Source organism: Eschscholzia californica, unplaced genomic scaffold, assembly GCF_041429995.1.
Source record: "Eschscholzia californica isolate CP2 unplaced genomic scaffold, dmEscCali1.0.p SCAF_4, whole genome shotgun sequence".
NCBI lineage: Eukaryota > Viridiplantae > Streptophyta > Magnoliopsida > Ranunculales > Papaveraceae > Eschscholzia > Eschscholzia californica.
Window position 1 is genome coordinate 28,796,201 of NW_028238461.1, and position 13,404 is coordinate 28,809,604.

Here is a 13,404-nt window from a genome sequence, read left to right on the forward strand (position 1 = left end):
TCCACCTTGTTTGACAAGTGTATATTGAGATTTCAGGTATAGTTAAAAAAGCTTTAAATATGTTATTAAAATGTTGTAATCTAGCTGAAATAAGATACATCTTTTATGTATGAATGCAGGTAGCAGTGCCACCTGATACAAAAGCTTCGAGTTGGATAGGCAGTGAATCTCAGTCTTCAGAAGTGTTTCCTCATTTTTATATGTCTAAGATGGATTCACATAATAAAACTCTTGATCCCTGTCTGGTTAATGGAGAGCTGGGAATTCAGGGAATTGGTTTAGCTGTTTACTTCAGCTGTTCTTCTTCTTGTGATTCAAGAAAGTGGAATTTGTAATGGTGGTCGCCGGTATATGGTAGAGGTCGCCGGATTTCTAGTGGAGGTGAGAGGGGAAGAAAAAAGAACAAAAACTGGAAAATAATTAAGGGTGATGTTTGGAGGAAAAAAACAAATTTGTTTCCACACAAAATTTATTGCCCCGGATTTTCTTATTTCCCCAATATTCAAGTGGACTCTGACTCCAAGCAGTCCAAGAGTATGCTTACTCTCTTGTAATGGAGTACTGGACAATCTGGGAAAAGTGCGCCTCTACAGTTTTTCAACAAGCTAGATAGATTGGAGTCAATGACTCTAGCAGAGCGCCTATAGAGAAAAAAAGAAAGCAAGGCGCCTAAAAAGCACCGTACATAAATATCTTTCCACCCAACCCATTTATATCCAGCTGAATAGCTCTTAGCCGACAACTCTTTTACCACCTTGCCTATTTCTAATGGTCAGTGTTTCGGAGAAATAAGAAAAAATTCGGGGCAATAAGTCTTGGGTGGAAACTAAACTTTTTTGTTTCCTCCAAACATCAATCTTAATTATTTTTTATTTTTTTATCTTCGCTCTATTCTCTCTTGTTTCTTCTCTTCTTTCTTATCTCTTTCTCTCTCTCTCTCTCTATTTCCTCTTTTCCTCTCTCCTCTTTACCTCTCCCATGTTTTCTTCTCTCCTCTTTCCCTCTCTTATCTTTTTCTCTCTCGTTCTCTCCCTAAGTTTCAGTGAAGGAAATCTCCCCTTCGGCGGAACTTAGACAGAGAAAGAAAGAGAGGAAAAGAGGGGAGAAGGAAAGAGAAGTTAAAGAAGAGAGAGAGAAGATAGAGAGATAGAGAGTAATAGAGTGAGAGAGAAAGAGAAAGAGGGGAGAGAGAGGATAAGGGAAGAGAAAGAGGAGAGAGAAAGACGTCGTCGGCTGTCGACAGCATCTCTGGTCGGCGACTTTATGCGGGCGACTTGAGGGGTGTGTTTGGTGGCCATTTTTTTTTGGTTTTCAATCTTTTTCCCTGGAAACTTTTCTTGTGCCCCCAAAGGACCCACCTTTTTAATTTCCAGTCAAAAGACTTGCTTTTGTTACACATTTTTTTGCTATGCATTATGTATGTTGTAGCTATTAGTCGGTATTTGCTGTGGAATCTTAGACGTTGTAGCGAATGATCACTAATAATTACAAAACTTTTGCAATATTTTTACAATGTATCTATAGTACTTGTCCTTCACGTTGTTTTATTTTCTCAATATCATATGTCATGATTCTATTACTACTCGATGGCCATAGCAAACGCGTAATATTTTCTACGACCTAATTGTAACAAGCATATAACACTTGATTGTGATATGAACTAAGTGATAAGTTTGTGGAAGTTGAGTTAGACCCAGCTACAGAAATAGTTGATCCGTCACAACATTGATTTTGTAGGCTTCGATCGCGTCTCAGTGATACCTATACTGCGATTTAAAGCATACTAAGGTGTACATCTGCTAAGGGGGGATGCTACACAGGGTCTTGTGGGAGCACGTGCCCCCATATTCTTTGTTTTTTTGGAAGCATGTCCACTTTAGCAAATTTTAAAAGCAATGTTTCATGCCATGGCTATTTTATTGTCATACATATTCAATTAAGCTATAACCCATTGCTGATGTCAAAAAATGGCTTTCCGTTATATTAGCATTAAACAAGGAGTTGATGAATGACAACCTCCGTTAAGTTGATTGTTTTGTTAAGTCAGGTCGAACTCTAGCGGTTGAATCTGCTTCCAGCTCTGGTTCTCTGCTTCTCCTACTCCTTGCTCCTTGTTCCTTGCTCCTGCTCCTTGCTCCTGCTCCTACTCCTTGCTCCTGTTCGTCTGATCCTTAGGGGGAAAACCTACAAAGGGTTCGAAAACTGCTCCGACGCTCAAGCTAGTCAAGGTGTTCTTTGCAATAAAAGAATGAATATTGATTGATCCTTTCGGGGGCGAGTTATGAGAACTCTGAGTTTCTTGTGATCTTTTTGGGGTAAAGAGATCGTGTCATGTGAAGGACGATGTGGGGGGCCTTTTATAGGCGATGTTAGGCCGACTGTGATTAGTGGCGGTGGTGAGGCGGTGGCTGTCAAACCGAAGGGAAAGTTTCCTCTCTTGGGTATCTAGGGTTTGTCCTAGAGTTTATCTCAGATCTTTGATAAGCAGAAGTTCCTAAGTTTAAGGATCCTTCGTAGATATCTTGCCGAAGTGATAGACTATAAAGAAGAAGTTTCCTCCTTCAGATACGTGGAGTCCAAACTGGCTTAAACACTTCGAGATGTGTGGCCGACTGAGATCTTTCTGGATGTTTCAGGATTAAGTCGGTAGGTCGCTTGGCGCTGTTGCCTCCCCAGTTTTGGGCGTAAGGCACTGGTCGAACCTGCCCCTTACTCCTTTGAAGACCCCCGGGCTGATCTGTCCATGCCAAGGGCGTTTTGCAGAGCTGGTTTTTTCTTGCCGACCTCCCAGTTAGAGGAATATTCGGTGGACCATCAGGGGCTCATCGATCCTGCTGCCTTAAGCCGGGTTGACCTAGTAGACTTCAGGTCTGATCTTGACTCTTCAGACGTTAGTCAACGTCTGGACATTTTATGCATCACCATGAGTCCCTCCACTCCTTAGTCGAAAGTCATGGGACTGAGAAGTAGAAGTTACTCGTGTGTTTTAAACATTGTGTTATGCCAATCGGGGTTTAATGTGAACAATACGAGTAATCCAAGACAAGCAATAGGAATAGTAAAGAACAATCAAGAACATAACACAAAGATTTACGTGGTTCGGTTGGTGAAACCTACTCCACGGCGATAACGGCGCGATGATTTCCACTATGATAAGCAAACAAGTTTACACAAAAGATTCGTGAGATTGTCCCTTACTAATATCTCCTTACGGTTTAGTTTATATAGCCACTAAACCCTAATCCCACCGCCTCTCTCTTTACAACCAACATTATACACGGATACGCTAATACTAATAACCGACATAAGCCTAGCTTCGCATTCCAGCTCTGTCTCGGAGTCCTGCTTTGCCCATAGCACTGCTTCGCACACCAGCTCTATCTCAGTGATCAGCTCCGCTCATGGGTTCAAGCTTCGGTAGGTTGTACTGGGTTCGATATCAATCCATATTCGAGTCACTTCTAACACATTGAAGACCTTGAAGTCAAGGATTTTACCTAGACCAGAGCTGTTTCGTGAAGCTTTGGTATTTCTTTTGGTTGTCCGGAGCTGCATATTCCTGAGCTAATTTGTACCGAGCTGGTAGAGACTGGTGATGGTAAAATCTCTTTTCTCTAAGGCAGTATTCGCCAGAACTAATTCAAGTTGTATTTGCCTTCTGCTCAAGCCATTAATTTCCTTTCCATGCGTGATTCTGTGACGTCATAGATCCGATCATCTGATTACGCGTTTTCGGCAATAAACCTTTAGGTAACTGCGCACTGCTGATGTCGAAAATTGGCTCCCGGTTAAATCAGCATGGAAAAGAGAGTTAATGCATGACAACCTCCGTTATGATGGTATATTCTATTTGGAGAGGAAAGATTCCTCTGTTCACCTCCGCTTTTCTGCTCCTTTCTGCTCCTTTATTCCGCTCCTGTGCTTTGGTTTTCTTCCTCCGCTCCTCGCTCCTTGCTCCAATTCCTGACTCCTTGTTCCAGCTCCTGGATCCTTGCTCTTGTTCGTCTTTTCCAGAGGGGGGAAAACTGCAAAGGGTTCGAAAACCGCTCCAACGCTCAAGACAGTCAGGGTGCTCTTTCCAGTAAAATAATGAATATTGATTGATCCTTTTGGGGGCGAGTTATGAGAACTCTGTTTTGGGGGGTGATCCTTCTTGGTATGAAGAGATTATATTTGAGAGAGAGTGCGTGTGTTTTCTCTCCGGAGGTCGTGTCCTCTGAAGGACGATGTGGGGGGGCTTTTATAGGCGAAGGTAGGCCGACTGTGATTAGTGGCGGTGGCCGTCAAACCGTAATAGAAGTTACCTCTTTTGCGTATCTAGGGTTTCTCTTCGAGTCTATCTCGGATCTTTGATAAGTGAAAGTTCCTAAGTTCAAGGATACTTTGTATATATCTTGCTGGAGTGATAGACTCTAAAGGAGAAGTTTCCTCATTTAGATACGTGGAGTCCAATCGGGCTTAAACACTTCAAGATGTGCGGCCGACTGAGATCTTTCTGGAAAGTCCGGGATTAAGTCATTAGGTTGCGCAGCGCTGATATCTCCCCAGTTCTGGGCGTGAGATATGGGCCGAACCTATGGAGACCCCCCTTTCCTTTAGAAATCCCAGGGCTGATCTATCCATGCCGAGGGCGTTTTGTGCAGAGCTGGTTTCTTCTAGCCGACCTCCTAGTTAGGGGAATGTGTGGTGGACCATCAGAGGTTTTAGCTGTCCTGCTGCCTTAACCCGAGTCGTTCGAAGAGACTTTTGGTCTGATCTTTGACTTTTCAGACGTTAGTCAACGTCTGGACATTTTATGCATCATCACGCACGGCAACTATCTCGGCATGCGCGGGACGTGGGGCCTTGCTATGGGGAGTTGATGCATGACAACCTCCATTATGATGGTATATTCAGCATGAAAAAGGGAGTTGATGCATGACAACCTCCATTATGATGGTATATTCAGTTTAGAGAGGGAAGATTCCTCTATTCAGCTCTGCGTCTCTGCTCTGCTCCGCTCCTCTGTTCTACTTCTCTGCTCCTTACTTCTTGCCCCAGCTCTTGATTCCTTGCTCCAGCTCCTGATTCCTTGCTCCTGTTCATCTGTTCCCGAGGGGGGAAAACCTGCAAAGGGTTCGAAAACCGCTCCGACGCTCAAGACAGTCAGGGTGTTCTTTGCAGTAAAAGGATGAATATTGATTGATCCTTTTGGGGGGCGAGTTATGAGAACTCTGTTTTGGGGGCGATCCTTCTGGTATGAAGAGATCTTATTTTTAGGAGAGATGGTGTGTTTGTTCTCCAGAGATCGTGTGTCCTTTGAAGGACTATGTGGGGGGCCTTTTATAGGCGAAGGTAGGCCGACTGTCCTTAGTGGCGGTGGTGAGACGGTGGCCGTCAAACCGTAATAGAAGTAACCTCTTTTGCATATCTAGGGTTTCTCTTCAAGTCTAGCCCGGATCTTTGATAAGTGACAATTCCTAAGTTCAAGGATACTTCGTTGATATCTTGCCGGAGTGATAGACTCTAAAGGAGAAGTTTCCTCCTTTAGATACGTGGAGTCCAACCGGGCTTAAGCACTTCAAGATGTGTAACCGAATGAGATCTTTCGAAGAGACTCAATCTCCTCATTTGCTATTAACAATCTTCTGACCCTTAGGCTGCTCGGCTAATTCCTAGGCCCGGTTCTTCCGAAGAGACTCAATCTCCTCATTCATGGCAAGAGACCACTGCCTAGATTCATCACTCCTCGTAGCTTCTTCGTAGGTGCATGGCTCACCTCCATCTATGCTTTCCCCCACACTAAGTGCAAATGCAACCATATCTGCCAGCCCATACATTTTTAGTGCCCGAATTTCTCTCCTTTCCTTGTTCTTCGCAACACTGTAATGAACTAGCTCTGTTCATCTTCCTCAGCTTGCTCATCTACCTGAGGTCGAACCTCTTACGGAGTGTCTATCTCAAACTCCACCTGCTCCCTATGATCTTCCTGCTCCACCTATTTACCAACACCTTCCCGAGTATCTACAAGAGTTACCTTCTGAGTTACCATGGTTAACTCATCAAAAGTAACATCTCTACTTGTGAGAAACTTCTTCGATTTTCCATCTGGATTCCACAACCGATAACCCTTAACTCCAGGCTCATACCCAAGAAATACACATTTTTTAGCCCTCAGATTAAGTTTACCTTCCTTAACATGTGCATAAGCCGGGCAACTAAAAATCCTTAAGTTCTCATACTTCCCAGGATAACTAGACCATACCTCATTAGGAGTTTTACACTCAATAGATGTACAGGGTGAAATATTTACCAGATACGCTACCGTGTTCACTACTTTAGCCCAGAACACCTCCGGCAGCCCTGCATTTGAAAGCATGCAACAAGTTTGTTCCAATAGAGTTCTGTTCATACGTTCTGCCACCCCATTCTGTTGTGGGGTCTTTCTGACCGTATGGTGTCTCACAATCCCTTGGTCTACACAGAACTTATTAAACTCGTTTCCGCAAAATTCCATGCCATTGTCAGTCCTCAAGCGTTTGAGCGATTTTCCAGTCTGCTTCTCGATCAAGTTCTTCCACTGCTTGAACTTAACGAATGCCTCATCTTTGCGTTTCAGTATGTAGACCCATGCTTTCCTGGAAAAATCATCCATCAAGGTTAACATGTATCTACCCCCACTATGTGAGCTAACCCAAGAGGGACCCCAAAGATCTGAATGGATGTAATCCAGAGTTCCTTTGGTAGTATGAACCGTTGTACTGAACTTTACCCTACACTACTTCCCGAAGACGCAATGTTCACAGAATTCCAGTTTTCCAACCTTCTGCCCACAGAGTAAACCCTGCTTGCTCAGTATAGCCATCCCCCTTTCACTCATATGCCCTAACCGCATATGCCATAGCTTGGTAGTTTCAACTTTCTTGTCTGATGATGATACCGCTACAGGTCCGGTAACAATGTTACCCTTTAGCACATATAGACCATTCTTTTTCAACTCCTTCTTAACTGTAAGACTCCCCTTAGAATTCCGAATAACACCACCTTTACTAGTATATTTGCAACCATTATCATCCAGAGTTCCCAAAGAGATTAGATTCCTCTTCAAATCTGGAACATGTCTGATGTCTCTTATAGTCCTCACAACACCATCGTGCATCATGATCTGAATAGTACCAATTCTAACCAACTTACAAGGAACGTCGTTTCCCATTAACACCTTACCGCCATTAATGACTGTGTAAGTGGAAAACCATTCCTTATGAGGACATACATGGAATGTACAACCAGTATCCAAAATCCACCTATCTTCAGCGAAGAAGGCATTGATCGCCAAAATCATAGCTTCATCACATTCTTCAATGATTGCCAAGACACTACCATCATCTTCTTCGATTACTGCTGCCTCACCTGGATTCTTCCTAAGCTCAGGATAATTCTTCTTGAAGTGTCATTCTTTCTTTCAATTATATCATCTGTACTTCTTAGGTTTCTATTTAGACCGTGAACGGTCCTTCCCATCGACCACATGCTTCGACCTTCCCCTTACAACCAAACCATCTCTTGAGCTGCTTTCTTCCATTGACCTCCGTCTCAACTCCTTCGAGTTCAATGCTCTTTAACATCCTCGAAGGTTGTAGTTATTTTACCAGACATAAAAGAATCAACAAAGCTTTCATATGATGGTGGCAGGGATGCAAGCAATAGTACTGCCTTATCTTCTTCTTCGAATTTGACATCTATATTTGCCAAGTCTAAGAATACTCGGTTGAGTTCATCCATATGGTGTTTCAACGATTCCCTTTATAACAAATCTTAATACCCTAAGACTACAAAATAGTAGTTTTAATACAATACAGTGGATCACAACTGTCTCGTCTCATCCGCCTATCTACATTCGGCTACAAAGGCCTATGAAAGGTAAAGTTACGCCTTAACCTAGGTATCAACTCAACAATACAACAACCTTGAAAATTTGGGTTCAATCAATATTCAATTACTTAACTGCAAGGGGAATGTTGAAAGTGTCTTGAATATGGGTTGATATCGAACCCAGTTCTTACAAGGCAATGGTAATTGCCTGTGATATGGCGTGAAAATGTCACATTTAGGTCACTTAACTTTGATGAGTTAGTTCTTTTCGGGTGTTATTTCTAATTATTTATGTGTTATTATTGCTAGGTAGTTTATTTGGGGTTTGGCGTGTGATTCGGAATAAAAATAGCGAATTATCACATTCTCATCTCATGCAACCAAAGGAAAGAAAATAGCACCAGGAGTATCGTGGTCATTTCGGTGAAAATCAAAGGTTAAATGAAAAGCGGAGTCAATGACGAGTCCGACGGTGAAAACGGAAATCGATTCGGTGTTCGGACGAAGAAGTTGCGAAACAAACAAGTCATTTGCTTTCTTAAAGCTAGAGTTGTAGACAAATGATGAAGGCGCCCCTTGACTTGCAAAGGAAAACCAAGCCCAAACTCCAATGGCCCAAAGAAGAATGACAAAGATAGTTCTTATAGGCACCCTTTTGGTCCAAGTCAAAAGAGTCAAAATTGACTAAGGTTGGAGTGGTCAAAAGGGAAGTATTTGGAGAAAAAAGGGAAGTTTGATTTTGGGAAAAAAAGATCAAGAGGAGAGAGAAAGGACCTAGGGTTTAGTTTTTTTTCTAGGGTTTTTTGTTCTTGGTGGTGAAGAGAGGTAGAGAGAGAGAAGCAAGGAAGGATCAGCCGGCCAAGCTTGGCCGGCCGTAACACTCGGCCGGCCAAGAATAGGCCGGTACATGAGAGCTCCGACGAACACTAACAAACCAACAGCAGATCGGAAAGGATAAAGCTCGCCGGAACAACTACTCTTCTTCTCGGGACGGCTGGAACATCAAGATCACCGATACAGCAGTTAACTCAGGTTGGAGAGAGGACGCGGGACAACAAAATTGGAGCAGTCCGGTTGCTCGATCTTGCTCGGGTCGTCTGAGGATTGGCCGCGACAAGCACGGGACGGCTCGGACAGAGCTCACTTGGCCGGAATCTCTATTTTTTGGCAAGATTTTTGTCCTCTAGATCGGATTTCTCTATGGTTATTCCAGCCATTTCTTGGCCGGAAAACCTAGGGTTATTGGTCGGCAGTCCTTTGGCTTGAACTCCTTGTGGTTTCTTCGATTTTTGGTTGTTGATTTCAAGTGAGAGAAAGCTTAGTTCAAGCTTTAATGGTGGATGGATTTTGAGAGGAAGAAGATGACTAACGCTATGGGGCTTTCTAATTTTGCTTGGGAACACCAAATTTGCAATACTAAAGGGAAACATACATTCTGTTAAGGGGAGATCGGCTGTACCTTGACACTTATATTTCCCGATGATCCTAGCCTCATGCCACATCGAAAAAGGGGAATTCTTGCTTTAACTCATGTCTTTCTTTATCTTATTTTCATTCATTACTTGTTTTCGCCATGTTTAGCTAATTCATGTGTCGAATATGGGATGAAGTGCGATGAATTCGTGATTATTTATGTGATGATTTAATGCTTTGATAATAAATTGATGTTCTCTTATTCTGATTACTTGTTTCAATCGTTTTTCATGTGTCTTATCAAGTACTTCGCATAGTTAATCGATTAGGCAATGTGATCGATGATTCGGCTTTATTCGTTTAGGAAGTTTGTTTGACTAAGTATTATCTAAGGACATACATAGTGCTTATGAACATCCACCTTAGGAATCGAGACTAGGTTTGTACCATGCATGCCATTCGATTGGACCGTATATAGTTGTAGGTTCATCACAACGGATTCCGGAACCTCAACACTTCTCTCACTTGCTCCCGATTCTCGTTCCTTCGACTCTTCTCTCGAATCTCTCTTGCCATTTTGCTTTGATAATCTAGTTAGTTTTACTTGTCTTTTCATTTTTTCGTTTTTCTTCGTTTATAAAAACCCCCGTTATCTTTGTTCCTTTTTAGTCTAAGTTAACATTTGGTATCTAAACCGTGGATAAGACCCTTCGATATCCAAACTACATTCTTATCCTTGGATCGACTCCAGCTTTGCCGGTTACTACTTGATACCTCTGCTTGGGTGCGCAACCCTGTTGGGTGCATCAAGTTTTTGGCGCCGCTGTCAGGGATAGGTCCAGTAGTTTGGAGATCATTTGTCGTTTTGTTCATTAGTTTAGTGTTACTTATTTACTTAGACATTTTCTTTGTTTATTTTTCGTAGTTTCTTTTCATTTTTTTGGTTTTCTCGAAGGTACTCATTCAAGGAGCTCTAAAGGACGAAAGCTAACAAGTTAGGGATATAAAGGAAGAGACAAGAAAAAGGAAGAGGATCAAATTGTTCCCTAGCCTTTAATTATTTGAGCGGCTTAAGTGCATTTGCATCTTGTCTATTATTGATAGTAGTAGTCGAACCGAACACTTGTGATTGCTTGCATCTTGCTTTAATTGTGCTTCAATGGATATTTATGGGAATGGTAGTTTGAATGATGGGTATGAGGTTCATCAACCGCTTAGGAGTCTTAGAGACTACCTTGAACCTAATATGGCTAGCATACCTTCATGCATCATATTTTCGAGTAATAAGTGTAAGTTAGACATAGACCCTGAGATTATTCCATTACTTCCTATGTTTCGAGGCCTAGAGAGTGAAGATCCGTATTTTCATTTGAGAGAGTTCGATGAGATTTGCTCGATACTCCCAATCAATGGAGTACTTGAGGGAATCACTAAGCTCAAATTATTTCCATTATCATAAATGAAAAGTCGAAGATACGGTTTCATTCTCTAAGGCCTAGGTCTATAAGAAGTTGGGATGAGATGACTAGGGCTTTTTTGAAAAAGTTTTTCCCCTATCATCGAACCAACACCTTAAGAAGAGAAATTATGAAATTTGAGCAAAACAAAGAAGAAACCTTCTTTGGGTGTTGGGAGAAATTTAAATACCTCCTTGCATGTCCACATCATAACTACGAAATATGGAGGGTCATCGGGTTCTTTTACGATGGCTTGACCTCCAAAATGAAACAATTTGTGGAAGTGATGTGCAACGGGGAGTTTATGAGTAAAAGTCCTAATGAGGTTTGGGAGTATCTCGACCTATTAGCGGAAAAGGCCCAAGATTGGGACACACGCGTTAACAGTGACCGAGATATAGCCGAAGGAAATCATAACTTAAAAAGAGGCATATGCTTTTTAAAGGAAAATGGGGAAGTAAATGATAAAATTTTCAATGTGTCTAGGAAAGAATTTATAGATATGCATGATGGTGATTTAGCGATTGATAGTGTCTGTAGCATTTGTGCAAGTCGAGAACACCTAGCGAGTAAATGCCCTACTATTTCTCTTTGTCGAGATGTCTTCCTAGGATGCACAAATGTCGTAAACACTCATATGAAGCCCGTAGGCTCGAGGAGTGATGTCTTTACAAATGATTATGAGAATCTTCAAGAGCCCTTAGTTGCTTTCACTTAAGCATCTCATCATGAGAGGACTCTTGAAGATGTTTCGAAATCATTTTATGAGGCAGAAACCCAATTTAGCCAAAACACCTTGCACACCCTTAAAGAGATGGAGGGAAAATTGAAAGACATAGAGAAAAGGGTTTCACAACCCCAAACTTCAATTTAGCCAAAACACCTAGTGTTAATGTTAAGTCCAACTCCATTCTCGAAAGTGATGAAATGATTAGCTTGGATCTTACAAATTCTGAGAAAGGAGATGGACATAAGGAGGTTTTAAAGTCGAAATCTGAGTCTGAACTAGTTGATAAACCTTATTCCGCTTTTCATAAACAATTGTTCCCTACCAGTGATATGAATATACTTGCATCGATAGTTAAGAGGGACAATACTACTAGTTCTCAGGAGAACCATAACGACATGACTAGTTTTTTACCTGAGACCTTTGTAGCTAGTAAAGAAGGATTAGATGTGGATGCCCTCTTGAGCGGGCCTCTAGATTTCTTTAAGGACACGGATGATATCGGGACGATAATAATGTTTAAAGGATTAGTTGAACCCTCACTTAAGGAAACTTCTGACTTAGTCCTGAGCCTTATGAACAAACCTTTACGATGTAGTTCGACATCTCAATCAATATCTCTTACATATGTAGATCCTTTTAGTGAAATGCATGTTCCCTCTATTATTTTGTCAAACTTTGTTGGCTTGTCGTCATCCATGTTTGGGGATTACCTCTTATTTTTTGTCGTCTCACTTATGTACCCATGCCATTACATTGTTGTGAGACGGTTCTCACCGGTTACATCTTTTCTTTGGGTAGACCCCCAAATCTTTCGTCTTTTGTGGGTATCATCTCTGGAAACCCTCCACGAGACAAAACTCGTGTTTTCGTGCATACGAGAGACCCAAAGGCTAGTTGCACAGCTTGATGCAATCGAGTGATCCCGCGTGAGAGGTCTTATCGTTATATGGTCATGCTCATGCTTCATTCTTATGTTATTTATTGATGTGTTAGGAGCGTTTCTCACTTTGTATACTTTAAGGACGTGGTTCGTTCCAAGTTTGGGGATGGCGATGGACTCATCATCAACTTGGAACTCGAATACATAAGTCTTGGTAGTATCACCTTTTATCTCCTTCGGCTATGATAATATCCTTCCACTCTTCTCTTTAACTTATTGTTGTAGACGGTAAAATGTCTACGGGTCGGAAAGTCTGACAGTCAACGGGTCGACGGTCAAAGGTCTTGTCGGGTCGGGTCGGGTCGGATGCTTCGGGGATCGGCTACGTGTCGAAAAGAACCTGCACACAAAAAGAGAGAAGAGATCGTGAAGCCTCTGGGACACCGGGATGGTGCCGGCCTAAGGGGGCTCCGACGGTCAAGTCAGATACTCGATCAAATATAAATAAGAAAGTCAAAGTGGGCAATAGAGGGGTAACCGTCGTCGGAGTGCTTAGGTGTCGCGGCTCGTGAAGTTGTCAGAACAGATCTCCACGGTAGTGATTTACTTACGGTAATTAAGAAGGTGATGGTAATGAAGTATTGTCGTTAACTCGCTAGTCGTAAAGGGATCCGCAATAGAGTGCTGGTCGTAAAGGGATCCGCAATAGGGTGCTGGTCGTAAGTGGATCGGACGGTGAGGATCGTTGGATGGATGATGACGATACGCCTAGCGTCTTATCGCTAGATGAATGATGCGGTGAGGAGGTGTTGGTATTAGGATGGTGATACGGCCAGCTAGTTACTGCTGGAAGGGTGTTACCGTTAGCTCCTTACCGTTGGATGGGGGATATATCAAACCAGAGAGCTCTTATGCAACAAGGTGGTGGTCGTATGGTGTTGATACGGTTAGCTAGTTGTCGTTTGATTTATGACTATCAGACTCCTATCTCCCAACTTCTAAGACAATGAGTCAGAGACTTTGAGAGGATCAGAAGATCTTTGAGATGCTTATGGGAGAGCAAGTGAGTAGAG